The sequence below is a fragment of the Ovis aries genome, chromosome 19, assembly GCF_016772045.2.
Source record: "Ovis aries strain OAR_USU_Benz2616 breed Rambouillet chromosome 19, ARS-UI_Ramb_v3.0, whole genome shotgun sequence".
NCBI lineage: Eukaryota > Metazoa > Chordata > Mammalia > Artiodactyla > Bovidae > Ovis > Ovis aries.
Genome location: NC_056072.1, coordinates 16119916 through 16135581, shown reverse-complemented (window position 1 = coordinate 16135581; position 15666 = coordinate 16119916). Strand labels below are relative to the sequence as shown.

General features: G+C 40.1%; 1 long non-coding RNA gene across 2 annotated transcripts in view; it reads left to right on the top strand.

Moving 5' to 3' along the window:
* Nucleotides 1-378: 378 nt before the first annotated feature.
* The window catches only part of LOC132658172 (uncharacterized), a 164843-nt gene continuing 149555 nt past the window's right edge, over nt 379-15666 (top strand). For both annotated transcript variants that reach the window (XR_009597395.1, XR_009597394.1), the window contains exons 1-2: nt 379-467; nt 6976-7040. This is a non-coding gene — a long non-coding RNA (uncharacterized LOC132658172). The remainder of the gene's footprint in view (nt 468-6975; nt 7041-15666) is intronic.

Genomic DNA, 15666 nt, shown 5'->3' with positions numbered 1-15666 from the left:
TCTAGAGTCACAAGCTACCCAAAGATAACCTGTGTAGTAAGCTCCAGGTGTGACCCATGAAGGATGTGGCCTGAGAACCGCCTACTTAACCCCTGCTTGCAAGTGGTATTGAGCAGTAGTTTCTCCCCAGGTATGTAAGACTCTAGGTAATGGCCTTGTATTTCATGAAAAGTATAGCCATCGGAAGTTTTCTTAAGAACCCACCTAGCATATTTTTTGTAGTCAAAGAAGTAAAACAATGCATTGTTGCTCAAATGAAGCCTCCCTAGTGAGGTGAGAGGCAAGGGAGTGGAATTATGGGTGCCCCTCCCTCTAAGGTTTCCTCGAGCAGCAAATCCAGCCATAGGTTATAAAAGCTTCTCTCTGGGCAGCTGCAGCCTCTGCCTTCATGGGTGGTGGGGGAATCCAGCCTTCGGCCTAGAGTCCATTTTGAAAATTGTTGATGTGAGCTTTATGGCCTCCAGAAGGTAAGTCTGGGATGAACAAATGGGTTTGTAGGAAAAGCTGTGTCTCCAAGAGCGAAGAGTAGCTTAGGTCATTTCTGTGACTCCCTGTCTCCGGAGAGAAGAATTGCACTGTGCTTTTAATCTGCTCCCTGGAGTACGGCCTCCAACCATAGCCCCATCCATCCAAACTTGCTCTGGAGCAGCATGTTTTTTTTTTTTTTTTTTTCCCATGCAGTTGGAAAGGGGAACAGAAGGGTCCTAAGCCAGTTATTTTGTTTTTTGGGGGTGTCTGAAGAGCCCCACCTGAGGGACTGGTAATTTACAATTGCTTCAGGAGAGTAAGTTTTGATTTCAAACTGTTTTTTTGTATTTTAGATTCAGGGCTTTTCTAAAATTACTAAGAGGTTGAATTGTAGCTTTCTTTTGAAGTCCTAAGTAGAGGGAAAGCCTGCATCCAACATTAGGGTCTTCCCTGGAAGGGTGTAGGACGTGAAGTTATTTAAGCCGTGCAGCCTCTGCCCAGAATAATGGGACCCGAAGGGAGGTTGTGCTATTATGGGCTTTCGAGGCTTTGGTTAGAAACAGAAGTTGAAATTAAATTTCAGTGGTCAGAAAAAAGAAGTCAAGTGCAGGACCATGTGGGCCTCATGGAGACCTACTTGGTCTACCCAAGGGACAGTCCAGTCTGCTGCTGGTGACAGCTGAATCACCATGGAAACACCACCCAGTTGCTTTAATTTTGGTTGTGGCTATGAAGAGGCCAGATGGATGCTATTTTGGTTGATAGTAAATCCCTAAGTTTGTTTTCAACTCATTTCAGGTGTTGGGCCTTGATTCTATTTCATGGCTGTAATGTATCTGGAGATAAGCCAGGGTTGAATCTTGTCAAGGCTGAGTGTTATTAGGTAGAAGATAGTGCTTCCTTGGGTGTCTGCGCTGGTTCATTAGCCCTTGTTTTAAGTCACCTATTAACCTAGAATACCTCTCTCCTTGGCCACCCAGCCTGGGTCAGCAATGCAGCCTGCCCCAACACCCAAACCAGAATGACACCATTCCTTGTGAAAGCCCTGCCTCACAGCTCTGTCTGTTCATCAAGACCTCGTGTGTTGTTTCTCATTCCCTCCCATGGTAGGCCATTGCTGAAGAAAATGTTCAATGAGACTTGGAACCCAAAGATATTCTCGTCTTTCTTCCCCAGCTTTGGGTTGGCTTAGGAGACTATACCCAAATTAGAAAAAAGTGGAAGGGTTCGGGGGTGGGGTGGGGGTGGGGATTGAAGCAGCCAAGGAACTTGGCTTTTCTCATGTCTGTTTGGGATATGGATCAAAAGTGTTTAGTGCTTTTTGATTTTTGATAAAGGAAATTATTTTTTCCTAGTGTTTAAGCCACAGCTAATTCCTTGCCTTCAGATGGCCAAACACATTGACAGTAGGGAACAGGTCGTACATTCCCATGACTTGCACTGAAATAACTCTGTGCTTAGAGTGAAAAAGCTACTCAAAGTGTTGGTTAACATGAGATACAGGTTCTCTGGCCCTTGAAGGTCTTCAGAAAATTCCAGGCAGGCTTGTGAGAGGACCCTCATTGCTGATGAGTACTGCAGCAAACACACTGCTCATGATACTGGCTGAAAGGGAGCTAAAAATAGACCTAAGGGGCCAGGTGCTTTGCTACTGGGGAAATTGAACTGAAAGGGGTTTGGTGATGATCTAGTCTATCTGCCCCTCTTATGCTTTCACAAAATGACAAGAACACTCTTTTCCCCTTCCAGACTCTGCCGTTGAAACCCAGATGTCAGGCTTTTCCATAACTAGTCAGTGGTAGGGTAGTACTGGGGGATCTGGCCTGATACTGACCATTATTGTCCATCCCTTCTCATCCACTTTTCTTTGGCAGAGAGAGATATGGTGAGTTCACCACACTGTTGGGCTTATCTAAGTGCTGCCTTCCTTCAGAAGAAGGTTGCCAGCTTGCACTGGAGGAACATTTCTTTTTGGATTTTATTTCCAGTTCTTAGCGCCTGTGGTCCTAGGCTCTTTAATAGTCACAGATAGAGCTGGTAGGGGGCACAACTGGTTGATTTATTTCTCCACATGGTCAGCTTCCCTTTCAGAGGGAGTCCTTTCCTTTCGGCCACCCTTCAGCTGTGGCTCCATCTCTCTCTTGTCTCTACCTGGCACAGGTTCAGAAAACCCTAAAAGAATCCTTCGTGATCCTAAAGGCTGTGGTGGTCGAGGAGCCCAGCTTGGTCTGCTCTTCCATGTTGATTAAATTATCATTGCTTTTGACAGAAAGCATTCAACTACACTCTTGGCATTGGTCCCCAAGAGCCAGTTGGTACACTTAAAGCCAGAGCTTTGAGTGGCACCTCTGTGGGGAGCTTCAATCTACCTCCATCACCTTTTAATTATAATCTTATGAATAATGCATCCATGGAGATGGCAAACTCTATGTGTGAGATGTACAAGTTTTCTCCGTTGAGTTCTCTATAACAGAACAGCTAATGACAAGATCATTACTTTTCATTTTATTATTGGTTTGATTTCCTGGTATTTTTTTTCTAGACGTTTGAAGGCCATTCTGAATAGCAGGATAAGAAGACTGATGCAGTATGGAAGGGAGGTCCTTGTTTAGTACCTGTTCTCTTCCAGAACTGCTAGACTAGATATGTTTTTTAAACCTATTACAACTCTGCCTGAAATGTCTTCTCAATTAAGGCTAGTGGAGGTTGAAATCATCCTGAGTCTTTTCATTGCATCCCTCTGGGAACAGTGTTTTGGAAATTGTTTTATATACATATAAGACACACATGTATATATAGTCTACATGCAGTTATTACATTTCTAAAGCTGGTTATGAGAAAGTGTCATATTATTATAATAGCACATAAAATAGAAACCAAATCATTTATTTCCTTTCTCTTTATTCAATAAGTATGTTGTTAGGGTTGCTGGTTTTAAAGTTGTGTTTACTAGAGACCAGACCACTAAGAGCTGGACTTGGAATATTTTGCTATAGCTTACGTTCATCTTGAAATGCAGTTTCAGGATCTCTGTTTCATGAAGATCAAGATTGTAAATGGAGTGAACCTTGAGTCTTCTCAACTGGTAAAGACTAGAATCCTCCATCTAGGCAGTTAGCTAGGATTTGTAGCCAACTATTGAGATGCTGATGTAATTCTTTAGGCACTGGTTGGCACCTATATTCAAGCACATACTGAGCATATATTTTGCAGCAGCGTTTGGAGCTTAAAATGAAGAGCATCTTGGCCCTAAGGCTTGCAAAGCCTGATGGGAGATGCATTTGTAACCAAGCACACCAGAGTGGTTTTCCTATTCACCTCTTCCCTTCCTTTGTTCTCCATCCTCCCTCCCTACTGTTTCTTCCTCTTCGGCCAATAGCACCCACACCATTTATTTGGTACCCTGGTAAATGCCCAGCATAAAGAAACTTGCTGTGTGGAAGTAGTCACATACCGATGGTCACTGCATCTTGGAGGAAACAGTCAGTGGAATCAGAAAGCTGTTGCCAGGACACAGGAAGTCACACTTCTTCAACCCATGCAGTGGACAGACAGTTACAGCTAGCCAGCCATCCCGTCACTTTTTCAGCAGTTTACCTATGATTTCCTTGAATCTTATTCAATGTTTTAGAAAGTGAAACTTGATTTTTGGAGAATCCATAAGATATTTGGGAATATATCAGTGACTGAAATTTTACTTCAAAGACATCGGATTGTTCCTGTGTACTTGGGATTTGGGGGTCATCTTAATGTTCTTAAAGCAAAATATGAATCACTTCTTCAGGAAATAGGATGTGTGTATAGATATTTATTTCCTGCATTCTAACCATGTAGGCCTTCAGTTTCTCCAAAAATATAGAGACTAACCTAAGGCTATTACAATAGCCTGCTTGTGTCTTATCACATTTCTCTGCTCAATTCTATTTAAAATCCTAGGAGAAGAACCCTGGGGTCATGGTGGGATGATGAAGATCTCATTTCTCTAGATTAAAAATCATATTTTCACTACCTTTAGGAAACAATGGTGCTTATTTTTCCTCAATTCTTGCTAAAGCCTTTTATTCCTGATACTGCTTAGTCGTCTATAGGAGTTAAACTCATGACAAATGTGGGAAGGAGACTTGCCCTCAGAATAAGTATGTGGAGCACGTCCTTATTGATCCTGTGGCTAAGACTGCATGCTCCTAGTGCAGGGCACCCAGTTTCGATCCCTTGTCAGGGTGCTAGATCCCACATGCCACAACTAAGACCCAGCATAGCCAAATACATGCAAACATACATAAATATTTTAAAAACAAGAATATGATTCCTGTGAAATCCAAATGTAAACCAAGGAGGCAGTTGGGCTCTCAAGATAAATCCATCCTAGAGGAGCAAGAAAGAAGAGTAGCATCTAGGAACTTACAAAACAGACCAGATCATATATCTCCAAAATTACTGAACTTTGTAAACTACACCAAGTGACATCCCTAAAATCACAGTGAGCCATGCACAGCTTTTGAATTTGGACGAGGTATTGTATGATCCAACAAGCAACCATGGCCCAGGAGTGACTGGAGGTGGGTGGGGAAAGCCCTGTGGTTGCCAGTGGGCTACAGCTCTGGTCACCTTACTCAGATAGTTCTTTAGTAGAAGCTGTGGTTTTCAGGCAGATATAGGTGGCCAGGCCTGCTGGCAAGCCTGGGCAGCTGTTCACTTTATTGTTTAAAATTCTAAATTATCTGACAGATAATGTCAGTGTATTTCGTAAACCTTTCATCCTCCGCATAGAGCTATCACACTGCCCAAGGGCATTCTTGAAGCACATTTTCTTGGTTGAGAGGAAGGAGAGGGAACATTTTCCCCCTCCAGCCCCTTTGTGACCCCCTTGCTTCTGGAGATTGAGCTCAAAAGTGGGCTGGAGGGGGGAAAAGTCTCCCTCATCTGTTTCCAGATCACCTTCTATAAGGAGGCAGTGTTAAACTTGGGGTTCATGGAAATAAGCTTTGGGGATCAGTGAACTACCCACTAACACACAAAGTCAACTGTAAAATGTTGTGTGCGGGCTTTTTTTGGTGAGCCAGAAACACTGGATTCCCAGAGGTGTTTTTAAAACCAAAAATGTTCAAAATCATCCTTCTGTTTGGGGATGCTGGAAAGAGTAGCAGTCCTGGGATTCACCTGGTGGTCCAGTGGCTGAGGCTCCATGCTTCTAATGCAGGGGGCCTGGGTTCGATCCCTAGTCAGGGAATGAGATTCCACACACTGTAACTAAAAAGATCCTGCATGTATGCTGCAACTAAGACCTGGCACAGCCAAAACCAAAACAAAACAAACCTGTAATGATCCTGAAAATCAAGGAAAGAATAGAAGCTTTTTTCATCTACCTTCTGCTCTTGCTCCATGGAAGTACTGCAGCCTCCAACAGTGTTCTCAGCCACCTGTGTTTGTGGGAGGACCACCTGACAAGCCTAGATTGCTTGGTTGAGTGAGCTCTAATGCATGGTGAGTTGAGTTTTTCAGTGTAGGAACATCATTGGCTCTAACACTGGTTGCTGGCAAAGACATCTGAGTGCTTGTTTTATACCAGACATGGACAGGAGTACTGCATGTATGGGCACTTTTAGCCTCACAACAAACTTGGGGATAAATGTTATTATCCTCACCTAATGCCGCGGCTAGCACAAACAAAAGTCGCACCTGCACAGGGAGAGAACGGAGCGTCCCCGCTAAGAAAATAAGAGAGAGACAAAAGATGGGGTTGAGAGGATCAGACCAAAATGGCTGATGCCTTTCTTTATTGTGCTGCAGTATATATAGGATAAAGTACGTGACTTATGACATTTACAAGGTTGTTTTTAATCTCAGGATACAATCACCAGACCCTTACCATTGTGTACATAATAAGATAATCTATCTTCTAGGACATGTTGCAGGAACTGGACATCCTGGAGCCTTAAGGGCTATAAAAATTCTTCAGGGTGGCGGGACAGGGAGCTTAGGAACATGCCTAAGGCTCTGCATAACCTGCCGAGCAGCTCCCAAGACTTGACCCTTCACGGGCAGTCCCCCGAAACCTAAGATGATGAAAAGTGGGAAGATTCATTCAAATGAGGGAAGTCTGCACTGCCATCATGGAAGTCCAGTGGAGGGTTCCCCATTCAAGGAGGGGCTAGAATGCAAAGAAAATAGGTTCCCAGGATGCATAAACTCACCTTCCTCCCCTCCAAGGAGTTTGAATAAAAAGGAAATAAAGAGCTTTAAGTCCTTCTGGACACCACTAGATGGTGCTGTGCCAAAGGCTATTTCCTACCAGGATGCTAGGCACCAGTTTTGCTCTGGAGTTTACAAGTCTTAACAGTTTGAAAAAAGAGTTTTAGGAGGGAGCTAGGAATCTTTCCTAACCTGTTCCCTGTCCCCATCCACTTTGTCCCAGAACAATTCAAAGGGAAGATTTCACGTTTTGGCTTAAATAGTGCTCCCTACCTGCCTCTGCCCTGTGGCCTAATTCTGGGTTTTCATCTGCAGACCGTTTGCCATGGGTGTTGATCAACCACTGTGTCCTCAGCAAGTTGCAAGGGTTTCTTTCACAGGTAAGGCATTTTATCTTCACATCTTTACAAAGTTCCCATGGTGCACAGATGCTGATGCATTGAAGTCTTGAGATTCGCTGCAGTGCAGAGCCAGCAAGTGTGTGTTGAAACATTTTATTGCCAAAGTCAGTAATGATCCAAAAACATTATGACTATCTTTTCCCGGATCATTCATTTTGTCCTCTTACATGAAATCCTGGTGTGAGCACTGTGGTCTCATTCAATTATCAGTTTTTCTTTAAGTAGTCGTACAACTTTAATGGCTGTTGCTTTTTCCACGGGGTCTTAAGTGTATTTTTACAGCACCCTTTCCAGCAGTTAGACACAAAGATGAGTCTCTCGTCTAAAAGCCTCATCTAAAATTATACATAATTCAAGGATTAAATGGCCAAACTGGTATTGTGCCTCTTTTCTCTTACATGGGGACTTAAAACAGGAGGATTATTAAGGGGTTGGATCTTCTCACGCACGCCACTTGAAAATGTCCTGTCTTGAGCAGTTTGTTTTCAGAAGAGGATTAAAGGCCAGCTGTGAATCACTGCATGTGGTGTGTGTTCTGGGTTCTTTGCAGTTCCTTTACAGATCCAGAGAAGAGGTTTTGGTTAAGTGGAAGATGGTCTCAATCCTAACAATACTGTTCTGAGGTGCCCCTTAATGGTACCTGGGTTATCATATTACTGTTGCTAACAAAAGTTTTTTTGGAAAAGCATAGACAAGCACTGTTATGATGTATGAGTTTTTGCATCTACCAGAAAATACACACATTTTGTGAATGTGACAGTGAATATCAAAGCGCTTTCCTTGAGTATATTTTATTTGTTGTTTCTGCAAAAACGGACTGTGCCATTATTAAATAATCACTATTATTGTTTAATAATATAAACACATTTTTAAACAGACCACTATTAAACAATCCTTAACATTTTTAAACAATCCATGACTTTGCTCACCACATACAACTTCTTTTTAAAATTTTTATTTTATTAATTTTTGTATTGAAGTATAGTTGATTTACAACGTTTTAGATATACAGCAAAGCGATTGAGTTATATGTATGTGTGTTTGTGTTTGTTTTCTTTTCCATTACAGGTTATTGTTAGGTATTGAATGTAGTTCCCTGTTCATATCGCCTCTTAATATAAGCATGTACTCTCACACTCCCCATCTCCAATCTGTTGTTTTTTTTGTGTTGTCTCCTTGCAGTGGCTGAGTTGAGTATCCTTTCATGGTTACTTGTTCTCCCCCTTGTTCCTAAAATCCACCCCCATTCCACCCTAACCTTTCTAATGCATTTACTAATATGTTCCTATATATGTGTGACTCTTTCAACATACAGTGGAATGTATTCCAAATTATGTAAGTGGGGCCACATTGTGGATCTCAGTCTTTCCACTCAGTACTTGTTTAAGATGGATGCACAGCTGCGTGGATATATCTTATTCCTGGCATATATCTGCAGCCTGGTGTTCTAGAGTATTTTCTTATCTGATCCCCAAGTGATTCTCACTGTATTAGTTAACGTAATATGAATTAATGGACCAAACACAGTGAATTTATTATTAGTAACGAAAATTCCTCCTGCGATCAGGCCCCTCTCTCCTAAGGCAGGGCTCTAAGGATTCAGGCAATGATCTTTGTAGCTCTGTTATCTTCAGACCAAGGTTACCAAGGTTTCTGGTAATGAGGAAGGGGAGAGAGGACTAAGGATTCCACTGGGAGGATTATCTGGGTCATGCCTAGAGCAGTGCAGTCACCTCTGTTCAGTCTCATTGGCCAAGTTTGGTCAAAGACCACATCTAATGCCAAGGAAGTTGGAAAGCTGTTGTAAATAGTACCGTGTTTACATTTTAGTTCTTCATTTAAGATGTAGATATACAATTAATCTGTTTCAATGTTGACTTTATATTTTGTGACCTAACTAAATTTACTTGTTCTAGTAATTGGAAATTTTCTACATAGTCTTCTTTGAAAAGAAAATATTTGATCTTTTTCTTATGATCATGATGGCTTTTCCTTGTGTTTTGAGTACCATGTTGAATGGAAATGGTAAGAGTGGATATCCTTGCTCTGTCACTGACTATACGGAGGAAACATTCAGCATTTCATTCCTGAGTGTGATGTTGGCTATAGGTATTATGTTGATGCATTTTCGGACAGAGGAAATTCCCTGCTACTCCTAGTATGCTGAGTGTTTGCTTCTTCATGAATTGATGTAGGATTTTATTAAACTTTTTTGTGTATATTTAAATAATCATGTGATTTTCCCTTTGTTACGTAAATATGGCATATTTTATTGAATGGTTTCCAATCTTAAGCCAACTTTGCATTCTAGGCATAAACTCCATTTATTCATGATATATTGTTTTATTAATATTTTGCTAAGGATATTTGCATGTATGTTCATTAGAGATACTGGTCTATAGAAACTTTCCCTGTATTATCTTTGTTTAGTATTGGTATTGGAGAAATGTTGGTTCCATAAAATAAGTTAAAATATTTCTACTCCATTTTCTGAAAGAGATTGTGTAAGACTGCTGTTTTTTTTTTTTCTTAAATGTTTGATAGAATATGCTAATAAAACCATCTGGATCTGGAGACTTGTTTTTGAGAAACTTTAATAGTTAATTTCTTTTATAGATATTGGCATTCACATTTCATATTTCTTCTTGTATCAGCTTTAATAAGTTATATTATTTATAGACTTGGTTCATTATATCTAAATTGTTTAATTTATCATAAAGTTTGTTATTTATAGACTTGATTCATTATATCTAAATTATTTAATTTATCATAAAGTTCATAGTATTTGCTTATCCTTTTAATGTTTTTCATTCTTGATATTGGTAAGTTGTGTTTTTATTTTCTTGATTAGTATAGCTAGAAGTTTATCAATTTTTAAATCTTTTATTATTAGAACCAAGTTTTCATCTTCATTTTCTGTTTTTGTATTTTCTCTATTAGTCTTCATTAATTTCTTCAATTTCATAAAATTATTCTCTTATAGTCTACTTGCTTTGGGTTGACTTTGTTCTTTAATAGCTATTTTAATGGAACTTTCTAAGATAAACATTTATAGCTCTAATTTGCCTTTGAGCCACTAAACTGTTTTAGGTGCATCATACATGTTTTAATATGCTTGACTGATTAATTGGCCTCCCTGGTGGTTCAGTGGTAAAGAAGCATCTGCAATGCAGAGGATGTAGGTTTGATCCCTGGGTCAGGAAGACTCTGTGGAGAAGGAAATGGCAACCCATTCCAGTATTCTTGCGTGGAAAATCCCATGGATAGGGGAGCCTGGTGGGCTACAGTCCATGGGGGTCTCAAGGAGTTAGACACGACTGAGTGACTAAATAACAAGAAAATTGATTGACTGGTAAAGGTTTCATAAGCAAGGGGACTGACTTATGAGTCTATCTTGGGCAGCTGCAAAATGCATAGATCTTCACATCTGCCTTACAGAGCCTTAAAAGTTTATATGGAAGATTTAACTGGGTCCAGTCCTGTGTACTGTTCAGATGATCCAAACAACACATTCCTTCCTCAAGGCTACGTCTTCCTTGGGCAGCTTCTAGCTTGGGGAATGCAAGTGGAATGTAAAGTCCAAGGACAGGGGAGTGGGTTGGAGGCTCCCATTTGCTTGGGTCCAGTTCAGGGGTCAGAGTTCATGTCTTCTCATAACCTCCTTCAGTGCTTTAAGAATCATGTTAGTGTTTCACACACTCAAAAGTAATTAATTAAAAAGATTCAAGTATTGATAGTTTGAGTAAAAACCCAGCAGCAGGTGAGGTTTATTAAGAAAATGGGGGTCCTTGATACCTAATCTGCTTTATTTTATTCACTTCAAAATATTTCATAATTTCCTTGTTTCTTCTTTGACTCGTTTGTTGCTGCTGCTGCTAAGTCACTTCAGTCGTGTCCAACTCTGTGCGACCCCACAGACGGCAGCCCACCAGGCTCCCCCATCCCTGGGATCCTCCAGGCAAGATACTGGAGTGGGCTGCCATTTCCTTCTCCAATACATGAAAGTGAAAAGTCAAAGTGAAGTCACTCAGTCGTGTCCAACTCTTAGCGACCTCATGGGCTGCAGCCTACCAGGCTCCTCCGTCCATGGGATTTTCCAGACAAGAGTACTAGAGTGGGGTGCCATTGCCTTCTCCGTTGACTCATTTAGACGTATGCTATTTAGCTTCCAGATTTTTTTTCCTTCTAGGTATTTTTAATTCCATATGGGCAGAGACACAAGATATATGTATGATTTTCATCTTTTGAATTTACTGAGACTCAGTTTATGGTCCAGCCCATGATCAGTGTTGATCACTGTATATCATGTATTCTGCAGCTGTTGGTAATCTTCTACACTTTGGTCAAATTGGCCAATAGAAATGTTCAAATCTCTATCCTTACTGACTTTTGTTTTTTGTCTAGTTTTCCTATCACTGACTGATGGAGTATTGGGAAAAAAATCCAACTCTGATTATGGACTTATTTTTCTCTTATAGTTTTATCTACTCTTGCTTCATGTACAGGCATACCTTGGAGATACTGCAGGTTTGGTCCAGAACACTGCAATAAAGTGAGTCATATGAATATTTTGGTTTCCCAGTGGTTATAAAAGTTATGTTTATACTATATCATAGTCTGTTAAGTATTCAGTTCAGTTGCTCAGTATGTCCAACTCTTTGTGACGCCATGGACTGCAGCACGCTAGACCTTCCTGTCCATCACCAACTCCAAGAGTTTACTCAAACTCATGTCCATTGAGTTGGTGATGCCATCCAACCATCTCATCCTCTGTCATCGCCTTCTCCTCCCACCTTCAATCTTTCCCAGAATCAGGGTCTTTTCAAATGAGTCAGTTCTTTGCATCAGGTGGCCAAAGTACTGGAGTTTCAGCTTTAGCATCATTCCTTCCAAAGAAATCCCAGGGCTGATCTCCTTCAGAATGGACTGGTTGGATCTCCTTGCAGTCCAAGGGACTCTCAAGACTCTTCTCCAACACCACAGTTCAAAAGCATCAATTCTTTGGTGCTCAGCTTTCTTCACAGTCCAACTCTCACATCCATACATGACCACAGGAAAAACCATAGCCTTGACTAGCCGGATCTTAGTCAGGAAAGTACTGTTTCTGCTTTTGAATATACTATCTAGGTTGGTCATAACTTTTCTTCCAAGGAGTAAGCGTCTTTTAATTTCATGGCTGCAGTCACCATCTGCAGTGATTTTGGAGCCCCCCAAAATAAAGTCTGACACTGCTTCCACTGTTTCCCCATCTATTTCCCAAGAAGTGATGGGACCAGATGCCATGATTCTCGTTTTCTGAATGTTGAGTTTTAAGCCAACTTTTTCACTCTCCTCTTTCACTTTCATCAAGAGGTTCTTTTGTTCTTCACTTTCTGCCATAAGGGTGGTGTCATCTGCATATCTGAGGTTATTGATATTTCTGCAATCTTGATTCCAGCTTGTGCTTCATTCAGCCTGGCATTTCTCATGATGTACTCTGCATATAAGTTAAATAAGCAGGGTGACAGTATACAGCCTTGATGTACACCTTTTCCTATTTGGAACCCATCTGTTATTCTATGTCCAGTTCTAACTGTTGCTTCTTGACCTTCATGCAGATTTCTCGGGAGGCAGGTCAGGTAGTCTGATATTCCCATCTCTTTAAGAATTTTCCACAGTTTGTTGTGATCCACCTAGGCCAAGGCTTTGGTGTAGTCAGTAAAGCAGAAGTAGATGTTGCTTTTTCGATGATCCAACAGATGTTGGCAATCTGTCTCTGGTTCCTCTGCCTTTTCTAAATCCAGCTTGAACATCTATAAGTTCATGTACTCTTGAAGCCTGGCTTGGAGAATTTTGAGCATTAATTTGCTATCATGTGAGATGAGAGCAATTGTGCGGTAGTTTGAGCGTTCTTTGGCATTGCCAAAGAACAGAATACAATACAATAGTATTAGAATACAATAGTATTGTATTATATTATTGTACAATAGTATTATATTAAAAATGTACACACTTTAATTAAAAAATTCAAAAGCATAGAATATACAACTCCAAGAGTGAACACTAATGTTAGTTATGGACTTTGGGTTGATAATGTGTCAACACAAGCTTAGGCTCAAATGTACTACTGTGTTGGGAGAAGTTGATAATGGGGGAAAATATACTTTGGTGGGGGGAGGTGTATGGGAAATCTCTTCCTGTTTTTTAATTTTTTTTTTTGCTGTGAAACTAAAACTTTTCTAAAAAAAAATAACTATTAAAATTTTTTTCTACCAGATAGAAAAAAATAATGGTGTTGGAAAAATGGTACTGATAGACATGCTCAACACAGGGTTGCCACAAACCTTCAATTTGTGCAAAAACAAAATAAACCTTAGTATCTGCAAAGTGCAATAAAGCGAGATATGCTGTACTTGCACATTCTATTTGGTTTATGCATGGTTATGACATTTTTTCCCCCTGAGTTGACCCTTTTGTAATTTGAAATATTCTTCTTTACTGATAGTATTTCTCCTCATCTTAAAGGCATTTCTCTTTGTCATAAAGAGTACCTTATCTGATGTGTAACCATTCTAATTTTGTTACCCTCACTGTTTTCAGGGTATATGCTCTTCTATAGGTTTACTTTAAACCTGTATGTGCAGGTGTGTGTGTATATATATATATATATATATATATGAAATGTCTCCTACAGATAGTATGTTAGGTATATCTTACTTTTCTCAGATAATCTCTGCCTTTTAATTAGAGTGTTTAGTCCGCTTACATCTAGTTATTGATAGGGTTAGATTGAGGTTTGCCATTTTGCTATTTGTATTCTGCTTGTCTTAGTTGTATTTTATTCCTCTATTCTGCCCTTCTTATCATCTGTGTTTAAATAATTTTTTGAATTCTATTTTTACATGCTGGTTTTTATTTTAGTGGTTGCCCTGCTGCTGCTGCTAAGTCGCTTCAGTCGTGTCCGACTCTGTGCGACCCCATAGACGGCAGCCCACCAGGCTCCCCCGTCCCTGGGATTCTCCAGGCAAGAACACTGCAGTGGGTTGCCATTTCCTTCTACAATGCATGAACGTGGTTGCCCTAGGGATTGCATATTAATAGATCTTCTTAACTGCAAGGTGGATTCTTTACCAGCTGAGCCACTAGGGGAGCCCAAGAATATTGGAGTGGGTAGCCTATCCCTTCTCCAGTGGATCTTCCTGACCCAGGAATCGAACTGAGGTCTCTCGCATTGCAGGCAGATTCTTTACCAGCTGAGCTATACAGGGAAGCCCTTTCACAATTTAATTTGAGCTAATATCATACCATCTCACCTAAACTGTGCCTTGTAGTCATGTACTTCCATTTACCCACCTTATCTTTTATATGAGAGTTGTGTGTGTATATGTGCACACGCATGCATGCCTGCATATATACGTGTGTGTATACTTGTGTGTGTATATATGTACACACATACATGCACATATGTCATGTCCACATGTTTTACAGGCCCCAGTTCAGTGTAACACTGCTGCTTTATACATATTGTCGTATGTATTTTATTTAAGTAAGGCAAAATACTGTTTCATGTTTGCCCATGTATTTTCTATTTTTGGTGTTCTTTATTCCTTCTTGAAGATCCATGTTTCCATCTGGTATTATTTTTCTTCAGTATGAAGAACATTATTTAACATTTCCTGTGGAACAGGTCTGCGGGTAATGAATTTGAATTTTTTTCATTTTGTTTATTTAAAAATGTCTTTATTTTGCCTTTATTCTTGAATGGTTTATTTTGACTGGATATAGAATTCTGGGTTTGACCATTTTCTTTGACTTTTGGCCTCCATTATTTTTGATGAGACATAAACCATAATTTTTAATTTTGCTTTTCTGTGTGTAAAATATCCTTTTTGTGAGGCTTATTTCAAAATTTCCTTATTCTTTGGTTTTCAGCAGTGCCTAGTGCTATGGGTGGTTTGTTTGTACTTATCCCACTTAGAACTAACTAAACTTCTTCAATCTGTAAATTCACATTTCTTATCAAGTTGGAAATTTGGAGTTTTATTTCTTCAAATATTTTGTGCCCTGTGTCTTCTCTCTTTCTGGGACTCTAATTACACCCATGTTAGACATTTTGAGTTAGTGATGGACAGGGAGGCCTGGTGTGCTGCAGTCCACGGGATTGCACAGAGTTAGACACGACTGAGCGACTGGGCTGAACTGAACTGAGACATTTTGATTTTTACCACAGGCCATATTCTTTTTTTCTGGGTCATTTCAAATATGCTATTAAGCCCACCCAGTAAAATTCTAAACCCTTCTGGTAGCCAGATCACCTGCAAACGTACTTCTTGCTGTGTCAGTCTTTTAAAAACTACACTATGTATTTTATATGTAAATTATACCTCATGAAGGTAATACTACTGTTTCCCTATTGCCAACTAAATGCAGACCAAGTATGTTGTCTTGGCATTCAAAGCTTTCTAGAATAGTTATGTACATGGCTATGTACGCAAAAAATTGCTCTGTGATATGCGACTGATCATTACGATTTCCTCTAGGAATGGGAACTGAGTGGTTGTGAAACAGGTGTGAGAGGGGAACTTTTCAGCCTTTACTGTAAAAACCTGAACCGATTTAGAATGTA